This window comes from Lonchura striata, chromosome 1 (assembly GCF_050655825.1).
Source record: "Lonchura striata isolate lonStrDom1 chromosome 1, ASM5065582v1, whole genome shotgun sequence".
NCBI classification, from domain to species: domain Eukaryota; kingdom Metazoa; phylum Chordata; class Aves; order Passeriformes; family Estrildidae; genus Lonchura; species Lonchura striata.
Genome location: NC_140703.1, coordinates 110227065 through 110250309, shown reverse-complemented (window position 1 = coordinate 110250309; position 23245 = coordinate 110227065). Strand labels below are relative to the sequence as shown.

The 23245-nt window shown below is 41.0% G+C and overlaps 1 protein-coding gene across 7 annotated transcripts in view; it reads right to left on the bottom strand.

The window, feature by feature from the left end:
* The window catches only part of SYTL5 (synaptotagmin like 5), an 86579-nt gene extending 65116 nt beyond the window's left edge, over positions 1-21463 (bottom strand). For 2 of the 7 annotated variants that reach the window (XM_021553037.4, XM_021553040.4), the window contains exon 1: positions 20932-21207. The gene's annotated coding sequence lies outside the window, so the exon portion shown is untranslated. Of the gene's footprint in view, positions 1-404; positions 536-17276; positions 17484-20931 lie in introns of those variants that run through there. The other 5 variants (XM_021553041.4, XM_021553038.4, XM_021553042.4 and 2 more) reach the window with 5 other exon arrangements.
* Positions 21464-23245: the final 1782 nt, after the last annotated feature.

Here is a 23245-nt window from a genome sequence, read left to right as displayed (position 1 = left end):
CTGGAAACTCTGCAGGAACAGGATTAATGGCATTATTGACTCTTCCCTATGCTTCAGGAGGCCACAGGCTCCACCTCCCAGCTCAGTGCTGGCACTGTAGATCACAGCATGGTGAATCTAAATCCAGTGCACACAGCTTCAACACTCAAATGAAAAGAGGCACATATCATTCAGGTGCTGCTTAAAACACACAAATCCTTTGTACGCTGAGTTCATTCACATGGGGGCCTGAAGTAAAAGTCAAAACTAAGGTGGCATCAGCAGAGCATAGTCCACATCCACAGATATTTTTCTCTTTTCTGAGGCCCACAGCCATATGTAAAAGCCGATGATGGAGGAAGGAGGGGAAGGGCTGCCCACGTTAATTCTAATAAAATGGCAGGAAGACATAATGTAAAGCTTACCATGCTGAAACTGTAGTGTCCAGCTTGGTTTCTCCTGCTCTCACTTAAGCATGCTGCTTGCAGAATGCCATGAACAGGAGCAAGAAAAACCAGCTGCACTTCCCAGCAATGTATTTGCTGAGGGCACACACCCAGGTGAGCAAACCAGATGTCAGCAGGTACTGAAGGACCAGGAAATGCTCATTGCACAAAATCAACAAATTTTTAAGGTGAGAGAGAGCCAGTCAAGACACCAGAGTCAACTGGCAAGAAAGGAAAACCAAGCCACACTTGTTGAACGTGATCTTGGTTAACTGCACATGGATTAGACGGAGGGAGGGCTCTGGTCAGTATTGCAATGTAAACAGGAAGCAGATTCTTTGAGCAATCTTCAAACACCTTGAGAGGTAAGAGCTGGGAGATTTACCAGCTGGGAAGTCATGAAGAAAGGATCCTGTCTGAGTGACAGCAACAATGTTTGAAGAGTCATTTAAAGCACAAATTGGTATCAGTGGACTGGAATGAATATAGGCTGAGAGAGAAGCTGAAATTATGATTCCTTGTGTCTACTTCTTTCTAACTGGTGTAGGATGAATGTGTTTGACTTCAGAGTAATTAGAAAAAGTCAGATTTGTTAATCAAACAAACACAATGGATTCAGAAGCAGTTCATTTTTTAGGTTGGGCACAATTCCAGCTATCTGGAAATGCCTTGGCAGAGCTGTCGTGCCCCTACCTACAGGACTGCAGATCTCTGCAACCACAGGCAATGCCTGCAAGCTATATCTAATTGCTACAATTACTGTAATAATGTTTCAAAACCAAAATCATGAGTGTTTAAAGACTAAAGCAATAATGTTAAAGCTCATTAAGTCTATGGAGCAGACCTTGCTGTGTAAGAAAGCAGTAAATTAACTTGCCTGACTGTACAAATAAAAGATCTAGGACTAAGCTCAGCACTGACAACCAGACCATTCATTAAACATTGCTCCTTCTACAGGTCTCCCTCTGATTGTTTTATAGCCCTGATAAAAAACATAAAGTAACACACACACACACAAAACCCCATTTTTCAAATAATAAATTACATTTTCTGTTTCCCTGCTGTAGAAATTCAGGCTCATGGAACTGCACAGTCAGGTTACAGCCCTCAGGAACAGAGAAGAGCACTGCCCAGAGGAAGCTCACCAGAGACACTGCTGGCTGCCACCCCAACAAGCTGGGCTGATTTTTTCAAAGTGGGAAAAATGCAGCAGCCATTCAGGCAGGGGATCAAGAGCAGAGCAAACCACAGGTAGAGAGAACACCAGGCACTTCATTTGTGACTATAAGCCTATGCTCCCTAGAGAGCCCACAAAACAATAAAATAATTTAACTCCTTCAGAGATACTTTGGAATAAACAAATATCTAAGAATCTTTTCTATATTAAGAGAAGATTCAGGAGAATCTGTCATGTTTACAATAATTTCTTTACAAACAGGAGGCAAGGAATGGGTAGAATGACACAGTCGGGTGGCAACCTTTTTCTTTTGTTTCACTCATCATTGGGTAAATATGGTTTACCTTCCTGGCTGAGTATTCAGCCAGAAAATATGACATTTCCCAGGGCAAGAATGGAAAGAAAATTCAGTGCATCCATTTGCCAGATCAAAGAAACCAAACAGATCTGAACCAAAGAATGAATGAAGGAAAAATACTTCTGCTATTGTTAAGCAAATAACATCTGTGCAATGTTAAATCAGCCATGAAAATATGAGTTGTGGCTTGAGTCATCTCAGTCTTATTACTTAGTCACAGTGTGTGTGAAGGCAGCAATTCATTCAGCACTGAACTTTACTTTATTACGCTTAAGTCAATCCCTGCATCTTTATATTTTCCGTGATGAAATGGAAAGAGAAGCAGTAAACTGATGTCTAGAATAGAGTGGATTTATACACAGGCGTAAAACAAGTTCTATTATTGACCTTACACATTTTGCTTGATGCATAAATTATGAATTCAACCAAGACTCACCATTATGAAATTTGACTAAGACAAGAAAATGTATCAATTGTTTACTTCTAAAAATCTGTAGCTCCATTTCCCCACATTAAAATAGACATGGTGTTTTGGGAGCAGGAAAAATTTTGTTGGCATTGAATTCCTTTAGAGACTGAAAGCAAGTGCAATGCCAGCAAGATTCCTAATTCTTCTTTCTAACTCCCAGAGTTTCTTTACAATATCAACACAGTTTAGGGGAAGTTAAATTGATGCATATTGTGCAATGACATGTTGCATTTGACACCAGGATCACAGAAGTGGAGTAGCTCACACAGGACACCTCAAAGTCCCTCTCATGCTCATTACAGATTTGGCCACAACCTTTATTCCCCATCCTTAAGTTCCCAGTCTCCTGTTCACTGGGACCTGAGGCTGCAGCCACCATCAGGTGCTGCAGATCCCTGGGGCAGTGGTCTGTACTGCAGCACTGTTATAGGGAGCTTCATCTGACATGAAAGTAGAAAATGCATGGTAGAACAAGTGGACTATTTTCATTACCCCCTCATAAAAGTATCTGTTTTTTAACTGCAGCAAGTGATTGAAATATCAACAGGTTAATTTGATTTTTTCCCCCAGCAGAATTTTCTCACCAAAAAACCAGCAGCAGATAAGTTGCACAGAAATGTGTGATGGTTCTTCAAACATACAATAGAAATCTACTTGTATCTTCAAATTCAAATGTTTTCATTAATTTGCTGAACTAAGAGTACTGCAAAGGAAGTGCCTTCACTTCAGCAAACATTTAATTTTGCAGAAAAACTCATGACTCATCTGAGGTTTAGTCCACTTGAAAAAAAATTTTTTTGTTATTGAGTTTGCTTTCTTCATGAACAAAGCAAAATGAAGTTCTCTCTGAGCTCTGCAAGAGGGCTGCAAGAGGATTGCTGAGGAACTGCTGCAGAGGCAGACAAGAGGAAAGTAGAATCTACAAGAGGAGCCACTTGGGAAGGCATCCACCAAGGCAGTGAAACCCATTCTGGCTTGGGGAGAAGGTAACACAGACCTGGTGTGAATGTTTTGAATGAGGAAAGGTGCATGTGATTCGTGTCTGTAGATGAAATACTCTATTCTCCATGATTTCAGCCTGTTTGATGCCAAGTGCTCATTTGCCTTTCTGCCACAACAGTGTGGTGTAGTAAAACTCATTTTACACTGTTCTTGACAGTGACTTTCTGTTTGATTTAACAGAGGAACTGGATTTGCATTTTAATGAAAAGAACTAAGTTTGATCTCCATGCATACCAAAGGTATCTCATTATATGTTATCTGACTTCTTGCTGAAGAGGTGTGGTAAGTCCTTAGGAGATTCACCTGTGCAGGGTAGGGGTGGACAGGGTGGTTTGTGGATTTTGGGTAATCTTTAAAGGTCCCTTCTAATTCAAGCCATGACTCTATTCTATGATTTCTCCTGACCTAATCATTCCAATCCCTCTCTATTAGCAACAGAGAGAAATAGGCATTTCCAGGGCATGACTCACCTCATCTTCATGGGAGCAGTTTCTGGTAGCATCCATTTCTCTCCACTGACTGTGACGGGATGAAGCACGACTACCTCAAACACAGGCATGCAAAACATGTCAGCAAATGTGTCCTACTTCTCATTTCCAGCATAAAATGGGCTGTTCACAAGGACACTTGTCCAGACATCTACCAGAGGATATAAACAGCTTAATCAGAGAGTGGGATGAGCTTGGAGTGTTGCCTTGTTTTGTTTTACGTTAAATACAATGCTACAATGTTTTTCTCTAGAAACAGCAAATAAAGCTAACAGGTTTGTTAAATCTTCCATGAAATGCATCAGTGTGTTCCTCCAGAGAATGTGCCTCAAAACGAACATGGTTTGAAAGTCTGCATACATAAGAATATAATTTTCCAAAATTCTTGTGGCAGGCAGGAAAAAAACCCACAAATATCTAGTAAGAAAATGTGTTCTCACAGGTTACACTGCTGTCTGTCTGAAGTCTGGGCATCAGCTATCAGAGCCCTGAGGATCCCTTTCAGCTGGGCACAGGAGGTAGTGGACTATGTAGAGCTTCCTTCTGCTTCCCAAGGTGAGATTTTCAACAAAATGTGTATCCAGAACAGCCCAAAGTAACAGGAGATGGCCTGTGGGGAGCAGCCATGTGTGATTTATGGCTGAGGAGCAGAGTTGGATCAGTGAGAAAGGAGTTGGACTCTGCTGTGGGATCTCCTTAGCACCCCAATGAATCCTTTCAGCAAGAGCCTGCACAGACTGCCAGCAGCAGGCACGGGAGCAGCATCCTTTTTCACTCACTGTATGACAAAGAGAGGTGGCAGATTCCTCTGAAAACACTGTTATTCAAACCAGAGGAACATCTGGGATGGTTTTCATTGCCATTTTAAAGCTCTGCCCGTGCAGTGCAGCCCATCCAGTGCCTCAGATGGATGTCTCCTGAGGCAAAGCCATGCAGCTGAAGCTGCCAGTGCTGAACAAACTGTCTGGCTTCTGTCTGCTTTGAACAAAATCAGCCACAACTCTTTGGCAGCACAGATTCCAACAGTGGCCACTGAGCAGCAGCCAGGGACAGGGCTGGAGGAGTGAAATTCAGAGCTGCAAAAGGGAAATGCTCCAAGCCAGAAGGAACTGGGTACAACTGCTAAAGATCACTTTAGAAATCATGACAGGAGAGGCCAGATGTCCATTGCAGAAATACCTTATGAGACCTGCGGCCTCAACCAGTCTTTGTCAGCAATCTGAATTTTTCAAACAAATGACATCTAATATTCACAATGCTATGATAGTTTTTGCTAACTGTAAGAAAAGGATCTGAGGCTTTCTCATCTACCCTTCTGGCTGTGATCTGCCAAAGCAATTCCATAATATAATAGTAGTGGGTGCTGTACAAACAGCAGGGAGATACAGAAGCTCTCAAGAAGCAGCTCCTCCTCCAGCACAGACCTTTAATCATGTCTCTTCACTACAGGTTCCCTTTGTTGCCATACCATACATACCATACACATCTCCCTCTTTCCAGCTAGATGTGTAATTCCAGTGGCACCAGAAGCAAAAGAGTTCAAGAACCTGGAAGTGAACTTCCAGACTGTCTGCCCATCCTAGGACTACTTGTCCAAATTTCCAGAAGAACAGGTACTGGGCACAGACAACATGCATTCATCACAAGCTTTTAGGTGAAATGGGAAAAGAGAATTTATTCAGAAGAAAGACTGCACAGAGGTGCATTCATGGGATATTAATCACAACTTGACCTTTCTGCAGCATCTTTTTGCCTCCTTTTGGCCAAGATTTACTGCAGCTCTCTGCATAATAAGTGTTTCAGCCTTTTAATTGCATTTGCAATACAGACAGTTTATGCCACTTGAAATTCTACCAAAATTTATCATTATGTGAGGGTCAGACTACTCAGTGGTCAAGTTTTGAGACAGAAAGCACAGTGGATGGACCCTTCCAGTAGAAAATCTAGTAAAATCTTGCAGAACAGAACAAGTTCTCTGAGATGGTCAGTGTGCAGAGAAGGTAACCAAAGTCTGCCAGCCTAGAAGGGATGGTTGCCCCATGTCCTCACCTGGAAAGAACACCTCTAGGATGGCTGGGACATAGTCAGGGGCTGCTAATATTGGGGTCTCTTGCCACTGGTGCTGCCTCTTGCTACCCCACAGCAGTCATCCCATCACAACTTGACTGTAAAGCCAACTTCCTCTTTTACCAGTACTAGTTTTAAGTGCTGAGGATGTATTTATGGAAGCCTGGTTAATAATTTTCAGTGTGAATAGGGCTATATTTTTTCCAGTGATCCAATGCTAGATACCCACGTTCCACAGCTGAGCATTTCTCCTTACATATCATGTGCAGCAGTTATAGTTTAATAGATGCCTTCAGGGAGTGCATAGGAGTGATAAGGACACAAGTTTTAGCTTGGGACCTTTGAAAGGTTAATAAGATTTATCTATTCAATCACTGACTCATTCAGAGCAGAGATTTGGGGTAGGTTTTGTTATTTTCCCAGTCAGTGTAACAGCTTGCTGTTGCACACAGCTCATGCTCTCAGAATAGCAGGGATTCCTCTCAAAGGATTCCTAAATGCAATTTATCAGGGGCAGATTACCTTGTATTCCAAGATACTCTGATAAAAAATACCTCCTTGCATGATAAATAGAGATGGCTAAAGAAGAGAAAAAGACTGACTTTTTGGTGATTTATTCCATAATAGATCAAGTGATCTTTCCAGTCTGTTGGTTTTGGAACACTACTCCCCAGTGGATACTGCCCTGTGTTCCTACAAGCAGCTTTTTGGGGACAAACAATCATTTGGGTCCCTTCAGAGACTGAAGGGGAAGAACGTGTCAGAACTAGAAATCTGCTATTTTTATGACAGAAGAATAAACCTCCCCAGTTTTAAAAAAGCCCATGGTTTTGACTCTATCTACATCTTTAGTCTTTCCTCTATGATTACTGCAAACCAGGAAGTTCATACACACTTTTCCTCTTTAATTTAAAGTCCCTAAAGGAATGTTTCCAGAAACCAGAGTAAATAAACACAAACAAAAAAGACATCTTAGCAAAAACACTTTCTGATCATCCTAAGTGAACAGTCTCTAGCAACTCCTACCTTTACCACTTGTGAGTTACAGTAATATTCCAACACTCAGCAATTAAGTTTGTGTGCATGTGTGTGCACAATGCCCCTAAGCAATTGTTGGTCTATTGAGAATAATTTTCCTGGAATTCTTCAGGAAACAAAACAAAACCTGTAAGTCACAAAGTCTTAGGTACAGCTTTTGGTACTACATCAGGCTTTCAGCTGTTTAGCATCTTAAAAATGTGACAATTTTTATTCAGCAGTATGAAAAAAAATTAAAATACACAACCACAAATCTTGTTTTCCACAGGATTTCTGTTCCATTCAACAGTCAGGAAAGATAATGGCAAGGCAGCTGCCCAAAATTTCTTCCAAGTTCCAGCATTCAGCATAAAGCACGTCTCATTAGTGGAGCTTCTACATCTTATTTATACACATGTATCCATGTGTAGAAACACTGATTTTTATATAAAATTTTGATATATTATTTTTTATTTAGGAGCAAAAATCCTACAGGTTAATAGCAGGATAGGAAGGGAAACACTTTGGTAATCAAAATATCTTAATGTCTGGACACTCCAGTTACGAACAGTCTGATTTTTCAAGTGTATAGTGTATCCATAATCCCACATTATTTTGAAGAAACTCATGGAAACTCATTATTTTCAAGAAACTCAGCAGTTTGAGTATCATGCCCTGAAATACAAAATTCTTCACCTTGTTATAGGGAACAGAAATCCTTCACTCATCTTCTTCCTCCCTTTCCTCTTCCCTCCAAAAAGCTACAGAACCTATTTTTAAAGGGGGAACCCCCCCATATTTATCTTTTACGTATTTTTTAATATATGCACACCAGTGCAGAAGTGTAAAGCAATGACTGTGTTTAATAAAAAAGTCATTGTGAACAGGAAAACTGATCAACTGGAAAACCAATTACAAGTAATAAGATTTAATTTCCATATTCCTATTCAACAAAACATCTAAAATCAACTGGAAATCTGAAACTCTTCTCTACAGTATTCAATTACAAGCATCAGCGCTATTCTAAACATAATAGTTCCCACACAGAAGATTAGTAAGAGACACTGAGAAAGTCTGTCATGGAAGCTAAATGTCTTTTCCATCTGTGAGACAGTATCTTCTTAGAAGACACTACAGGATTTCTATTTCTATAGCTTTTTCTCATGTGAGATTTTAAAAAGATGCAAAAATGAAACAAAAATGTTGAAGTCAGAGAATTATATTAGGGCTGTATAATGCACAAGGAGAAGCAGTAAAATCTAGGAAAAGCCTACATTACAAACTGCTGTTCAAAAGCTGAAAATATAACAAGCTAAACATAACTAACATAGCTTCATATTTGCCACACATGATTTATTGAATGAGAAACACAGCCTTGTAAAGAACACACCTCAGGCTATTAAAAGCATGTTGAAAGAATAAAATATCCTCCTCCAGTGTGAGGGGATTGTACTTGGAAAGAGATCATTGAAATTTCTCAACCGCTTCATATTTACCCCAAAAACCCACAGACCAAACCCAAAACAAGGGAGGCTAACCTGATCCCTTTATCAACCTGCAGCCTCTCTGTAGGTGTAATTCAGTGTTAAATACTTGTTGAAAATTATATATGAAGATGACATTGTCTTCAGTACTTTAATCTGTTACTGAGAAAACTGCAAGACATTTCTGAAATAATAGATCACCCCTAGAAAGGGCAGTTACTTCTCTTAAATAATGAGTCCTACCAGCTCCAAGCCACATTTTAACAAACGTATTCAGATTCCCAGCCTCTCCCTCCACTCCTTCATCTCCTATATTTATAAATAAACTACCTGCAGCATTACTGCACAGCCTCTTAAAAAGAAAAGCACAGTACATTACGAAACAATTCAGGATGGCAGATGGAAGAACTTTCTGGTTGAGCTCAGCATTGTTTAGCAGCCTGTTTGATGGCACAACACTGCAGTGCAGCTGTGCCAGCCCATAGGTCAAGCACAGCATGAACCCCAGCACTCCCAGGAAGACCACAGGATGCTGAGCTGTTTGCACACAGCATCCTCAGCAAGGTCTCCTGCCACAAGGACAACATGTGGTGCTCAAGCAGGGAACCCCACTCCATTAACAACAACAACAATTTCAGCTTTCCTTGAATTAAATTAGAGCTTGAGCACTTTGTTTTGGTGCATAGTGAGGAAAAGGGGTTGCAGGTTGAACTGTGCTTTTCTACAGAAAGGATCAACTTTTAGATCATTGGATTTTTCAACCAAGACGTTATCAACTTTAATATCTTCTGGTAATGTTACTCAATGGATTTGGCAAACTGATAAACAGACACCCTATATAAATTACTTCATTTCTCAATGTTCCATTCCTCCTTTCTCAAGAGGAATTTTACCATCAGAGACACAGAGCTATCAAATCTCATCTCTAAGATTCACTCAACTCCCACCTTAAGCTCCTTTATTGCTCAGTTTCCCTCACAGCAACCCAAATGCTTTTCCCCAGTTGTGAACAAACACATCTGGTCGCTCACCACACATCTGTCAGATAAGGTAAGAGGAGGATAAAATCTGCTTTGCAGCACGACACCTGAACATCTCTCCTGGGAGCCCAGCAGGGAGCCCAGTTCCAGGTGCAGTTTCCCTGTGCAGATCCAACCCTTCCAAATAAGCCATCCCACAGCTCAGGTCAGGGGTGTTTCCATGACACAGCAAGGGATACAAGTCTGCACATCAGAGGAAGAGAAACGAGAGGTTTGGAAATGGTGTGGGCAAGGATACCTTGCACCATATATGAACAAAATCTGATTTGCCAGATTAGAATCTCCCTGGGATTCTTGGCAGATAAAGGAGAGACTGTCTAATCACTGAGGAGCTGTATGGGAGATGATCTCACATGTGGGATGTTCTCCTCAATTGTTTGTGAAGTGAGTAAGCCAGGACACTCAAAAAATATTCTGTTTAAATAAAAAAAAAAAAAATCTTTATTACTTATACACATCCCAAATGTTTGGGGAACAGGGATGTCCTACCCATGAAGGCAAAAGGAGAGGCACAATTAGATTTCCAGGTCTCTTAGGTGTGGACTAAAACTAGTTTAATAAATAAATTCATTGCCTCTAGATATACTAAATGCAGGCCTTATTGCTGTTACAAACAGTTGACAAGAAGATTACTCATGACCTGCTGAGGAGACAAAGGAAAGATTTGGTTGAATAGGAGATGTATGAATGCTTTTAGATACTGGAAAATTCCCTCCAGCCTGCTGAAGGAAGATTAGCTGACCACTTTAACACAGATTACTCAGACTTCTCATTTCCCTGCTGCCACAGAATTGGGTAAGAAGGATTTAGACTGTCAGATTCAGCAAAATTCTGGGGAATACACAGTATTTAATTTTATATGTGCTTATATATATAATACCCCTTGAAACTATTCTCAAAATCCATGTACCAATTTATCTGCTCTAACATCTTTCTTGTATTGAGCTCTGAAATTTTTATCAGCTTTTCTCACATTCACTTCTGCTGTAGTAGCAAGCAAAGCTCACTACAATTCATATAAAGGCATTTAAAGGCATTAATATTATTTGACTCTCTTCAACTCTTTAGCTGGATTGTGTCTCCTCACAATGTATTACAGAGATTTCTAAAATAAAAGTTCCATCTATACAAGTAATTTTCATGTATGTTATTATAAAACCTCCAAATTCTTGAGGAGTCTCTTGAATGCTTTTGTTCTGTGATATTTTGTCATGCAAATTATCAGTTCACCTCTGCTCATGAGAACTCCTAAACCCATGCAAAAATATGGAAAGGGATTATTCTCCAAGAGGAGCAGCAGGCAAAGAAGAAACACAAGTTTACCACAGCAAATCTCTCAACTTCTCTCTGCTTCAGCTTGCAGCCAGCACAGAGAATCCCATCTCCTGGTCCAGGGGATAATGCCAAGAAAAAACACGTCAAGAGCCACAAGGGTCACTGGTAATATGGGCATACCAGACATTGCACTAAAATGCACACATTATATCAAATTGCTAAAATTCTCCTTTGATTTTCTGTGGCAAATAGGATCCCTCCTTTCCTGCCTGGCAAATAACACAGGTGGGCCAGGAAGCCTCTCCAGTATAAACTAACAGGTTTTGGGTTTTTTTATTCCATTATAAAAGATCAATTTCCTAATAACTCTGTTATCTATCAAAAATTAGGTGTTTTGCAATACTCACACTGATGCCTAGGGACATATTCTAGATTAACATTCTGAAAAAAGCATGAGAATAAACCCACCACATTGCTTTACTTTGTCGTAGGTGTACACCATTTCCATTTTCACAAATTTATACACAAGTCTTAGGACAGGGAATTCAGATTTAAAAGGATAGGAAACATTTCCTATCAGGGAACATTTTTTTTGCAGATGCTGCTAAAATTTGTTTTGTTAAAACTATATTTTAAACTTGTGGAGGAAGGCATAGATCATACAAGTTCAATAAGTCTTGCAAGAGCTACCAAGTACATGAAAACAAACTTCCCAATGGTCAAATATGGGAAATTTTGGAAGATTGTGAAGGAAAAAAAAAAAAAACCAAACAAAAAATAAACCAAAACCAACCATAAGCACAAAATGAAGTAAATATAAAATGAAAAAATATACTATGTGCAAGAGGTATTGGGCAACCTGATCTATAAGACTTGCTGGTTATGCCAGTTACAGTGCAGCCAAGAGTCAATTCCATCTGTTCTCACTCTTAACAGAAGGGAGGTTCTGTCAAGACTTTTATAACCATCTTTGTCCTGCTATCAGCATCTATATCCTTCTACAACCATCCCTTTGTCATCCCTAAAGGAATTCAAACTTCTGGGACAGCTGAGACTATTTGCTCAGTTAGAAGAAGGAGCACTACACACCAAAACAATTCCTTTGATGACTTTCTCATCTAAACCAATACTATAAATGGTGCAAAAGTTAATTAAACTGCAGATTGAGAAAACAAGGCACTGAAAACTAAGACTAATACCCTGGGACATCAGTATAGAAACAACTCAGTTTAGGAGGTTTCTCAGACTTTAGAAAGCTAGCTTTGATTTTTAGACTATCAGGACTATTAATTGCAACAATCCAGACACAAATTTAACTAAGGAAGCGCAGCAGCACTGGTTTCATTTGAGTTTGGATTTATGGACAACTGTGGGAAGGAGGAAAAAGTATTCCTTGGTCCTTTACTTTGGTACTTCCTGGCATAATGTAAATTCTCTTATGTTTTGGTCTCAGAGAGCAAGAAAAACTGCACTAGCAGAGGTCATGAAACATCACTGTAATGTATCACAGTTAATGGTTGTGTGCCTTAAACAGAGTTTTGCTGTTTTCCACGTGGCTGACTTCCCTCCCTTTTTTTTTTCCTCCATTTTGTCACAGCTTCTCTCACCCTCACCCTACTTGAGGTCTCTAAACACATAAATAATTCAAGTTATTTAATGTGGGGTAGGTGTAGCAGTATTCTGGCAAGGTTTTCATTCTGTCTTTAGTGCTCCACAGGAACAAAGGATTGAAGAGCAATTCTACCAGGGGTTGGAAAAGGGACTCTGAGGGTGAAATAATTAGACCTGTGAAAAACTATCTGGTTTTGCTAGAGCTCAAAGCTATTATTTCCTTTGTGTTTCAGCCATCGTGGCTGCAACAATCATTTTGTTCACACTCACTCTAGACCAAAACCTACTCAAGCCAATTCAGTTTAGATATTTTACCAATGCAGGGCTGCCACAAACCTTGGGAAGCCTAATTTGATTGTAAAGATTGACATTAAAATCTGTCCCCATGAACATGCACATCTCAGTTTTGGGTTTTCATTAAAGATTGAGAACTACCAGCGTCCAGCAGCAGACCTCCAGATGGGCAGAGGTTCCCACATATAAACTGAGTGTCCACGTGTGAGGGAATGAATCATTTAAATTTGTGTCTGGAAGGACACTAAAAGGACTCTCCCCATCCATTGTGCCAGATAGAATTGTCCACAAGAACGAAGTTTCAACTGCTTTAAATACAGATTCAAACCTGCAATATAAACTGATACTGCTCTGCTGAAGAAATTGAATTGTCATTATATTGTTCAGTTGGCTCCAGTTCCATTTTTAGTTTCCCTCAAACCCAACATTTTTAATGCAGTGTTGTGTTACAGCTGTTGGAGAAAAAACAAATGGTCTCAGGTAGCCAGGACACTGCAGCAAAACCAGCACAGCTCCTGTGTACATTAAAGCATCCTCTTCCTCTGGTGGGATCATTGGACATGTTTTCATCCAAAATGCACAATTTGTAGAGTTTATATTTATATTTATTTCTCAAGTACCACACAGCATTTCATTGTGACAACATCATGGCCAGGTTGACCTTCTATTTACACTTCATTTTATGCCAGGGCTTCAGAGCACAATGGGAGTCAGCCTCTGCTGCTGAGGATTATATACTGCAGTACACAAAACCCACAGATGGAAAGCCAAAATTGTGCTGTACCATACTGTTTATCAAATCAACATCCTCAGATTCTATCAGGTATTAGCTGGAGATGCAGAAGTAATAAGCTGGGTGGATCAATGTCATGGAATTCCTTAAATAACAACAGAAAAGTGGTAATATATTAATAGTCAAATAATATGGTCATAGTCTCTTAATTTAAGTATGTAGACATTTTATAGTACAAAAAGTAATTACATTTGGCTAATCCAAAAACATTTGCTTGACTTGTGACTGATCAATTGAAAGAATCTCATTTTTAGATTGCTGTGCAGTTGGCCTATTTTCTTTTTGCACTATCCATAGGCACTGGTAAAAAAAATACATCAAACCACAGGGAATACATTTCAATATTAGAGGTATTTTCCACTACTACTTTTAGGTACTCTTTCAAAAGAGCAAGTTTCTGTCCATGCTTTTAAAATGAACCACAAACTGATCAGGTATACAAGGTCCTTCAAAACTCAACAGAAACCCACTGGGAGGAAAAGAAACTCTTTCTAAACCACAAACACAGGTTGCTGAACCACAAACACTAGCCTCTTGCTTATTCTTGTTACTGGTTATTTTTTTACTAGAATCACTGATTAAACAAAAGACAGCCTGAAAAAAAAAAAATCTTGCATTCCTGGATGTGTGAGGCTGCCCCATGATGATACATTATTCTATCCCTCTTGCCATTCCTCTGTTCCTTGAATGTCAAAGTGAAAACCTCCAACCCTGGTCTCATTCCCTTCCCATTAATAAAAGCCAGAATTTCAAAAGGGGCTTTTTTGAGAATGCTAAAAATAAACTCAGTTTGAAAAAAAAAGCAAGTTTATACATGAGGTGGGGTCTACTGCCGAGGAGAATCAGTAGAATCATATCAAATCAGAAGGGTATCAAAAAAGACTTGGAGTACTTTTAGCTTTTTGAGCCTTGAGCAATCAAAACCACATGTGTTACACACAGCATGTACAATAAACTATACCCCACAACCCCCTTTTGCAATTGAAGCGCCCTAATTTTTGCTGAACTCATGGGGTTTCCATAGTTGAGATCAGCTGTTTGTGTGCTAGTGATACACACTGACACACCCCAAGCAAACTTGCAATCATCCATGACATATTGTCTGATGGCTGGTTTTGGTATCCAATCAAATATGATATTGCACAGATTTAAAGTTCAGGAACAGTTATTGATGTTTAAACATTACTTTTGCACAAAGAAAGGTCAGAAGAAAAAAGTATTATTTGTGATATTGCTATGCATTTTAAGATGGCCCACGACAGACATAGTGAGCCTCTGAATCAATCTACAATGTGTTTAAAATGAATTTAATGAAATTATTCTGTCTTTAGTTACAGAACTGGCTCAGATCAATGCCATCAGAAGCCAATGAGTGCAAGGTTCAGTGCTGAAATCCAGAATCTTCATGCTCTCAGCAGGCACAGGAATGGCACAGAATACAGTCTGCATTGTTCAGAGAGAGAAATTTTACAGGTAGCAATGGTCCAAGCCTTCACCAAGCCTGACTCTGAATTCTTAAGTGCTTTTATTCCCAAATACAGTCTTTTCATACTTGGAAACATGGTGTGGCAAACATTAAAAAGTTTTCACAAAATGAATCAGAAGTGAGCTCATGATTTCAATTCAAATACAAGGACTATGACATTAATTATTTAGACACCTAATTGAGAATGTGCACTTTCAAAACTAGCCTACCACAAATCACGTTGATGTGTTTCTGCTCTCTTCCACAATAAAAGTGAAATGTCACAGGCAAGGTCATGGCTTAGAGTGATTTCATGGCAAACAGCAAATTCCTGCAAAGTTGGAGGTTGTCTCAAAAAAGGTTTCTGAGAAAAAAACAAGGAGGGACTTGTACTTTATCATGAATGATACCATTTAAACAATTTCATTACAGATTCTCACAGTCATAACCAAAACAAACCCCTGCCAAAATGCATTCAGGAAAAAGAGGAAATCCAAAGGAATATTATTTCTCGTGCCCAGTGCTCCCCCAGAGAAGGGGAGAATGCATGGTTAAATGAATAAACTCCGTTCAGGTTCTGCGTCTAGGAAGGCCAAAGCCAAAGAAGCACTCCCTAATGGCAGCACAGGGTTTACAAACACACCACAGCACACAGAAATCCCTGTCCCTCTTCCAGGGCACTCCTCACTTACCTCTCACCAGCCAGGTGACACTTGTGTTTGCACAGGTTTCTCAAACTTCCCCACCTTTCTTTGCTGCCATAATTCCCCAGCAGAGACAAAATACCAAGGAGGTACAACCTTCTCCCTTTTTCATTTTCAGTCGTACCTAATAAATCATTAATTCTTCATTGCATTAATCACTGTTCTTCTTACTGCTTCCTACTCATCCATATTGTTCTGACAGTGAGGGTTTCAAAGCTAGACAGTTAAGAACTACATTCCCATTAAAAACTCATTATTTTTTCCCCTCTAAAACTTCACATTGGTAGCAACAATAAAGAGAGCTCTAATCTGGATAAAGATGCCAACAGTTAATAGACATCTTCCTACTGTAGCTTCTGAATTTTAAAATATTTAAGAGATTTAAAATGCATCTGTAGAACTGTAGAAAAAAAGGAATATAAATGCTCCTTGAGAACAAATATACTTGCACTTCCACTCCAGAGCATGACTAGAATCAAGGAAGCTGTTTTAGAGTTGGCAACTATGAAAAATGTTACAGAAAAAACAAGCTAGTTTAGAAAACACTGTTAGGAAAAGTGGCTTCTTCAATGTAACATTTTCATACAGACAGCTGTGTTGCTCTTTTCTTTTTTTTTTTCTTTTTTTTTTTTAATATTAATATTCAGGGCAAAACTCAAATATGTTTGAAAACTACAGGTTTCAAGAACACACACTTTCCTCATATTTCAGTCTTCTCGATTAGTTTAGACAGGATTAAGACTCTCCATTCCCCACACAAATCTCATGTTCTTGGCTGCTGATAACATATATGGCTGTTGATGTTAACACACTCCATGATGCAGTTATGCCATTGCTGCACTAATGCCTACAGTGAATGGATGCTAATTCCTAGACCATATATTTATTTAATTGAATATTTTTTTAACTGAAGCCTTTAACTGAATATTTATTTATTGAGGCCTTCCAAATTTGCATGTGTGTATAAATACCTGTGAATCTGGCATTATTAGCCTCCTTACTTTCTTAATATTGTGAGAATGGGAATTTGGATCCTTATTTCCTCCATTTTTCTCTTCCCTGACTCACCAGGCACCAGGTATTTAGAGCAAAGTTTCAGGAAAATGAATGAGGTTTTAGAACCAATAATAAGTAGAACTCTTACTGAGACTGAGCTTCTCTTGAGCTCTGCAATGGCTGCAGAAGTAAGGAGGCAAGCTCAGATTCAAAGCACATAAAACTGCTCAAAAGCCATCAGCTGTGTCATGCAGTAACTGCAAATGAAAAATATAATCTCCAAGTGACAAATGGTTTGCTTTCAAACACTACTTTTTCTCAGATATTCAATAGCAGAATCCTTGGAAACAACGTTCCTGTGGTCATGGACATTTGCTTCCACATTATTCAGTTAACACTTGCAACTTTTTTATCATACACATTAAAAAACCCCAAACCCAAACATCTCCTCCAAGCTCCCCTCCTGTTCATGCCCTAGAAACACATTGGTGCTATACACAATTCCTCCATTGTCTCCACCTCTGTATATATTTTATAAATTATATAAAAACTTGGAGACTCTCATCCTGTGAACATGTTTTTCTCCCACCTGTGGATGTGCTGCTACTTACACAGCTTGCCAGGCACAGCTTGTACAGATGAAAGGTGGCAGGTGAAAGGTGCAGAGTGATCTGAAAATCACTGGAGCCCCAGGTCAGCCCCACACAGAATGAAACCACTCCTAAAAAGCACACATTGTGGTGGAAAAATAGCCTCTTACACGAAAAAAAAAAAAAAAAAAAAAAAAAAAAAAAAAAAATTATATGTTCACAATGAAGGATGCCCCAGGTAATTTAAGTATTCCAGAGGCACATTAAAGTCAAGGTGCAGAGCAACTCCCTTCAAAATAAATAAAATGTTTATTTAAGAAGCTTCCTGTTAATACTCGTTTGTGGAATACAGTTCAAACCACAATGGAATTTTGTTTCATTTCTGATTCCATTTCTGTTTCTAAGCAATACAAAAAGCATACCCAGGGAAAAGTTACGAAGCAAATAAAAAGGTCCAGATTAGAGTAATTGAATATAGAAATTTCAGTGCAGGCAGAGAAAGATTTAAAGAAAAAAAACAACCAAACAAATTCAGTTCCCAAGCAATTGATTCTGTGCTGAAGCCGTGCTCCAGCACATGGAAAGCCCCACAAAACCAGGAGACACAGTCACACCTAGGACAGACTAAGCCACGAGCTTAAAATATTTTTTTTTTTTTTTTAACAGCAGACCCAGGGTGTTTGGAACAGAAAGAATGCAGAAAGGTACATTGCTATATATTGTATATATACATTTATGCATTCCTTCAAAGAGTTGAGAAATGTTACTGTGAAATTCAAAGAAATATTCAAAGAGCTTCCTGTGCCTACCAAAAAACTACACCCTACCTATGAACCTTAGAACAAAATCCAGGCTGGTCTTCAAGGTCTATTCTTCCCACTGTGCTTGCCTATTCTTATTTCCTGTTTCCAGGCTCTGGGTGAAGAGCCCCATGAATGTGCTCATCCCTGCTATGGACCAAGTTTGGTTAGAAGGCAGGGTAAATGTAGGCAAGGCAAGGAGCAATAAAACACTGGGAAACAGTGCTCAGTCACAACACAGTCCTGCACTGCAGATGTCTTCAGCCATCATTCTAGCAAACAGATTCCTTTCCTTCCTCCACCCCACGAGACCAAATGTCTCACTAAGAGATGGTAGTTAATCACCCGATATGAAATTTATCTCTCTTGATAAGGAGACTTTGAACATTATGTAATATGAACATGTTTTGCAGACAGGCAAATGACTGGGTGGCTACAACATCACATTGAAAATTGTTTAGTAAGATCCTTCCTGCCTACTGTCTTTCCACTGTAAAAAGTACAGCTACAACCCAATATTAACATGGAACTTTGGTTAAATAAGCATTTCTTCATCCCTAAAGAACTTAAGATTTCAACTACCATGAAATCTAAAAAAGTTAAACATGCTACTAAATATTTCTTAAGGGTAAACACAGTGCTGAAGGCTGCTTAGAAATGTTAACATGTTAAATAACTTCCAGTGTTTAAACACTTTAATAGTGTCTGGAAATTGTACCCACACCTGAGCCTTACAAACCACATTCCTCAAACCTTACTCAGATCTAAGTCTCATCTTCCATAATTGCTTAGCTGGAAAACAGAAACATGGAGACCCCTGGATCTAATTTCACTTGGGGAATAATTTATATTAAAGATACACAGAAAAACATATAGTGAAAATCTAACCATTGATGTCACAGAAACACAGATGGCTTGGGTTGAAAGGGACCTAAAAGTTCATCCAGTTCCATCCCACCTGCCACAGGCAGAGACAGCTTCCACTGGATCAGGTCACTCAAAGCCCCACCCAACACAGTCTTCAACACTTCCAGGAATGGGTCATTCACAGTTTCTCTGGCAATCTGCTCCAGTACCTCACCAACCTTATGGTGAAGAATTTCTTCCTAATATTCAATCTAAATCAATTCTCTTTCAGCTTAAAGGCATTACCCCTTGTCCTATCACTATATGTACTATATGTCCTTGTCAGGAGTCCCCCTCCAGCTTCTTTGTAGCCCCCTTTAGGTATTGAAAGGTGCTACAAGGTCCCCTCAGAGCCTCATCCAGGCTGAACAATCCCAACTCCCTCAGCCTGCCCTCATATCAGAGGTGATCCAAGCCCTGATCATCTTAGTGTTCTTCTCTGATCTCTCTCCAGCAGGTCCACGTTGTTCCCATGCTGGGGTCCCAGAGCTGGATGCAGCACTGCAGGTGGGGTCTCACCAGAGCAGAGGCTGGGCAAAATCCCCTCCCCAGACCTGCTGCCCACGCTGCTGTTGGTGGAGCCCAGGACGTGTTTGGCTTTGTGGGATGCAAGGGCACGTGGCCAGGTCACACTGAGCTTGTCATCCATCAACAACCTCAAGTTTTCCTCAGTGCTCCTGTCAGGATTATTGAGCCCTTTTACATCAAGGAAGTTGGGAAGTAAAGGAAAGAGAATCATGGAGAGCATGCTCTTGGAGATGATGGAGTTTTCCTGATTATATACCTAATCAAGGCAACAAGGGCTCTTTATGATAACTCATTCTGGCTGCCCATAAGATTTCCCCATACTAAGTCTTGCTAGAAATAAACTTCCCTTTAGAAAAACCATCCCTGATTTAGTTTTTTTAGAGATGAAAACTTGTAAGAACTTATTAGAGTAATGAATGCTTTTATTTTAAAAAACTTCCCTCTCTGTCTAGTCCTAAGATGTTCAGATTTCCAGCACTGGCTGTTCTTAAACCCATTTTTATTTCAGTAAGGAGGCCATTCCTCACCTCAACCTTTTTAGGCAAGAATCCAAATACTTATTCTTCCTTTTGGATCCACCAAAAACAACACATGCTCCAAGCGTCTCTACTGCAAGGGTCTTTAAAAGGCTTAATGGGCTGCACCTTGAACAAGTCTCCCAGCTGAAATGCACACAGCAAAACAGTAATGCTTGTGCACTTCAGGAGTAATTGTCCCACCTTCTCCTCTGTCGTCTCAAATTCATTGAAAGGGCTATTTCTCTGGCAGTCACATTAAGTGTTTCCTGCCAAGACTTTCCAAAAGTCACTAACTCTGGGGTGCAGAATCCCTTACTATTCCAGTGCTATGACTCCACACTTGGAATACTGAAATGAGTGCGTTTAGTAGCCATCAAGTATCTAAAACTACTGTGCAATTGGTTCTCAGCCTCCATCATTTTTTCTTTCCTTTCTATAGCCATAAAATAAAATTGAAGTTATACATTATTGTATTGAAGAACAAGTGACTGTACTTTTAAAAGGAAGAAAAATATAGACAGCACACGGCAAGAGCCGATCTTCACCTGGGTGCCACAGAGCCGCTCACCTGCGAGCCCGTTCTTTCTCATCCCTCCCACGGCACAGCAGCCCCAGACGGCATCACTGACGGGCAAGATCCGCCACCTGGGATTTTCACACTCACACATTGTAGAAAGCACTGTTAAAAAATAAACCCCCAACCAAATATGCAGCCATCTCCTATCAGGTTATTAGCACCAATGCTCCCGGTCTCCGCGGGGGGAGCGGGGCCAGCGCAGCCCCGGCTCCGGGCAGGGCGGGAGGGTCCCCGTGCCGCAGGCTGCTTCCTCGGCTTCTGCTCTCGGAGTGAAGAAAAGGGGAAAAAAGAGAGTTAAACAAAAACACCCCCCTCGAACCAGTTGCTAATAAGATTGAAGGACTCACCAGGAACCTCGGCAGGAGAGGAAAATCACGTACAAGCAACACCATCGCTGCCGCCGCCGAGGGCTGCTGCCGCCAGCTCGGCAGCCCGGTGGGGCTGGGAGGTGAAGCCCCTCTCCCGCGGGCTCGGCTCCGGGCTCGGCACGGAGCGCAGAGCCCGCACCGAGCGCGGAGAGCCCCGCGCTCCGACGGGACACGGGCGGGCTCGCAGCGTCCCCGCAGGGCCAGCCCCGCCACCGCCAGGCTGTCACCGCGGCTCCCGGGCTGGCTCCGGCCGCGAGCCGAGCCGCCTCCGCCGCGTCCCCCGCGCCTCTCCCGCTGCCGATCCCGCCCCGCGGCCGCGCTCCCGCAGCGCCTCTCGCCGGCTGGGAGCCGGGCCGGGATGCGGGAGCAGGACCGGGATGAGGGAGCCGGACCGGGATGCGGGAGCAGGACCGGGATGCGGGAGCCGGACCGGGATGCGGGAGCAGGACCGGGATGCGGGAGCAGGACCGGGATGCGGGAGCAGGACCGCCGTCCCGACCTGCCGGGAGCGGGGCGGAGCAGCCGGCGGAGCGGGGCCGGGCGGGAGCGCCTCCGCAGCGCACCTCTCCTCCCCTCTCCTCCTTCTCGCCTCTCCTCCCGCTCCCCGTCCCCTCCTTCTCCTCTCCCTTCCCGCTGTCCCTTGGTGCCAGCGCCGTCCCATGCAGGGGGCACAGTGCGGACCCAGGGCACGTCACCGCATCTTTCCGAAGCGCTTGGGAAGGGTGCGGATCCCGTCAGTATCATCTCCAAGTTTTCAGCGGGGGTTTAGCAGTGCGGAACTGGAAGCTCAGAGGGCGATTTTGCGATTTCCAGGGTGTGTTTGAAAAAACAGTATTTGCTTTAGAGTTTTACGGGTTTTCAACTTTTGTTAAACAGGTGCATCTGCACCAAGTGAAGGAAGTGTCCAAAAGGTAAAACTGTATTTCAGAGGATAATAAAAGGAACTTGTCATAGCTGTCCTTACACCCAGGGGCAACACTTATTAAGCTTTATGACCATCAATGGTTCAAGTGAGCTGGATTTATCAAACAGCTACAAGTATTACAAAATACTCCAAAATTCAAAAGCAACACAGTGAAAACTGCATCTCGATTCAACCAGATGAATTGAATGATTCATTTGCCCTCAGGTACCTGAAGAGCTCATATGGCAGGAACCTAAGAAAGATAAAGAAACTAATTTAGCACTTACATGTATTTCCTTACATGTTAAAATACTATTCTGAAACTGGTGGAATAAACAGAGGTAGGCCACATGAAAATAGTTGAGCCTTTCTTTTTCACAGCTGTGAAATTTTATAACTTTCAAAAAATTCTGATGCATACAACCAGAATCTCCTGCTCAGCTTACACATAAAAAAATTAGTATGAAATTTGCAGTTTATGTACAATAGCAATGTAACTCATTACCCTCAAAGTATTTTTCAAAAATTGCTGGGTTATTCCAAATAATGCATGTGTTGGAAAAAAAATATTATTGGGAGATACAATATTTACTCGGCTAGTATATAAATACGCCACCTTTAAAGGATAATTTCAGTTTGCTACATGTTATACTCACAGCATTGTTTTTTGACCTGATCAGGCAAAGCTATTGAAGGGACCTGCTCTAAATTAAATGCTCAGGTACATCCTCTGCCTGCAATTACTAGAATAACACCTTGCTCTCTATAACTGTGTGAATCATTATCTAAAAGATGCCCAAGTGGATATATTCTGTAATGCATGATTTAATTGAAAGTATTAAAACAACAACTCCAGATTTACATGGGGTTTTTTACAGTTTCATCTTATAAACGTTGTTTGTGGGGGCTGATGAAAGGAAGGGCTGATGGCTGCTTGCACATCCAGAGCACAGGTACAGCATTGCCAACCAGATATCCAAGTACAAGGAGAATTTCTGAGAAATGTCACAGAACTTTTGTGTTTCTCTTGGGACAGAAAGCAGCCACTCATAGAAACTGGAGGGCCCATATAATTTAGGTAGCACTGCCTATACCAGCCCATATTTCTTAATGACACTTTGTGATTCATAACAGACCACATGATCCAAGGGATGTGCAAACCACAATTACAGAAATCTGTGGCTTACGTAGAGCAAAGATAAAGTGTTCTTGTTGCTGTTTCTTTGGTGACTCCAATCTCCATCAGTAACACTTGCAGTGCTGTGAAGCATTAGCCAGCAATGGTCCCAGACTGCAGCTTCATTAAGGATGCATTGCAGCTCTTGTGGCCCTTTTCCAGAGTACTGTGACAACTCTGCAGTCCTCTGGGACACAAGTTTTGCAGTCAGT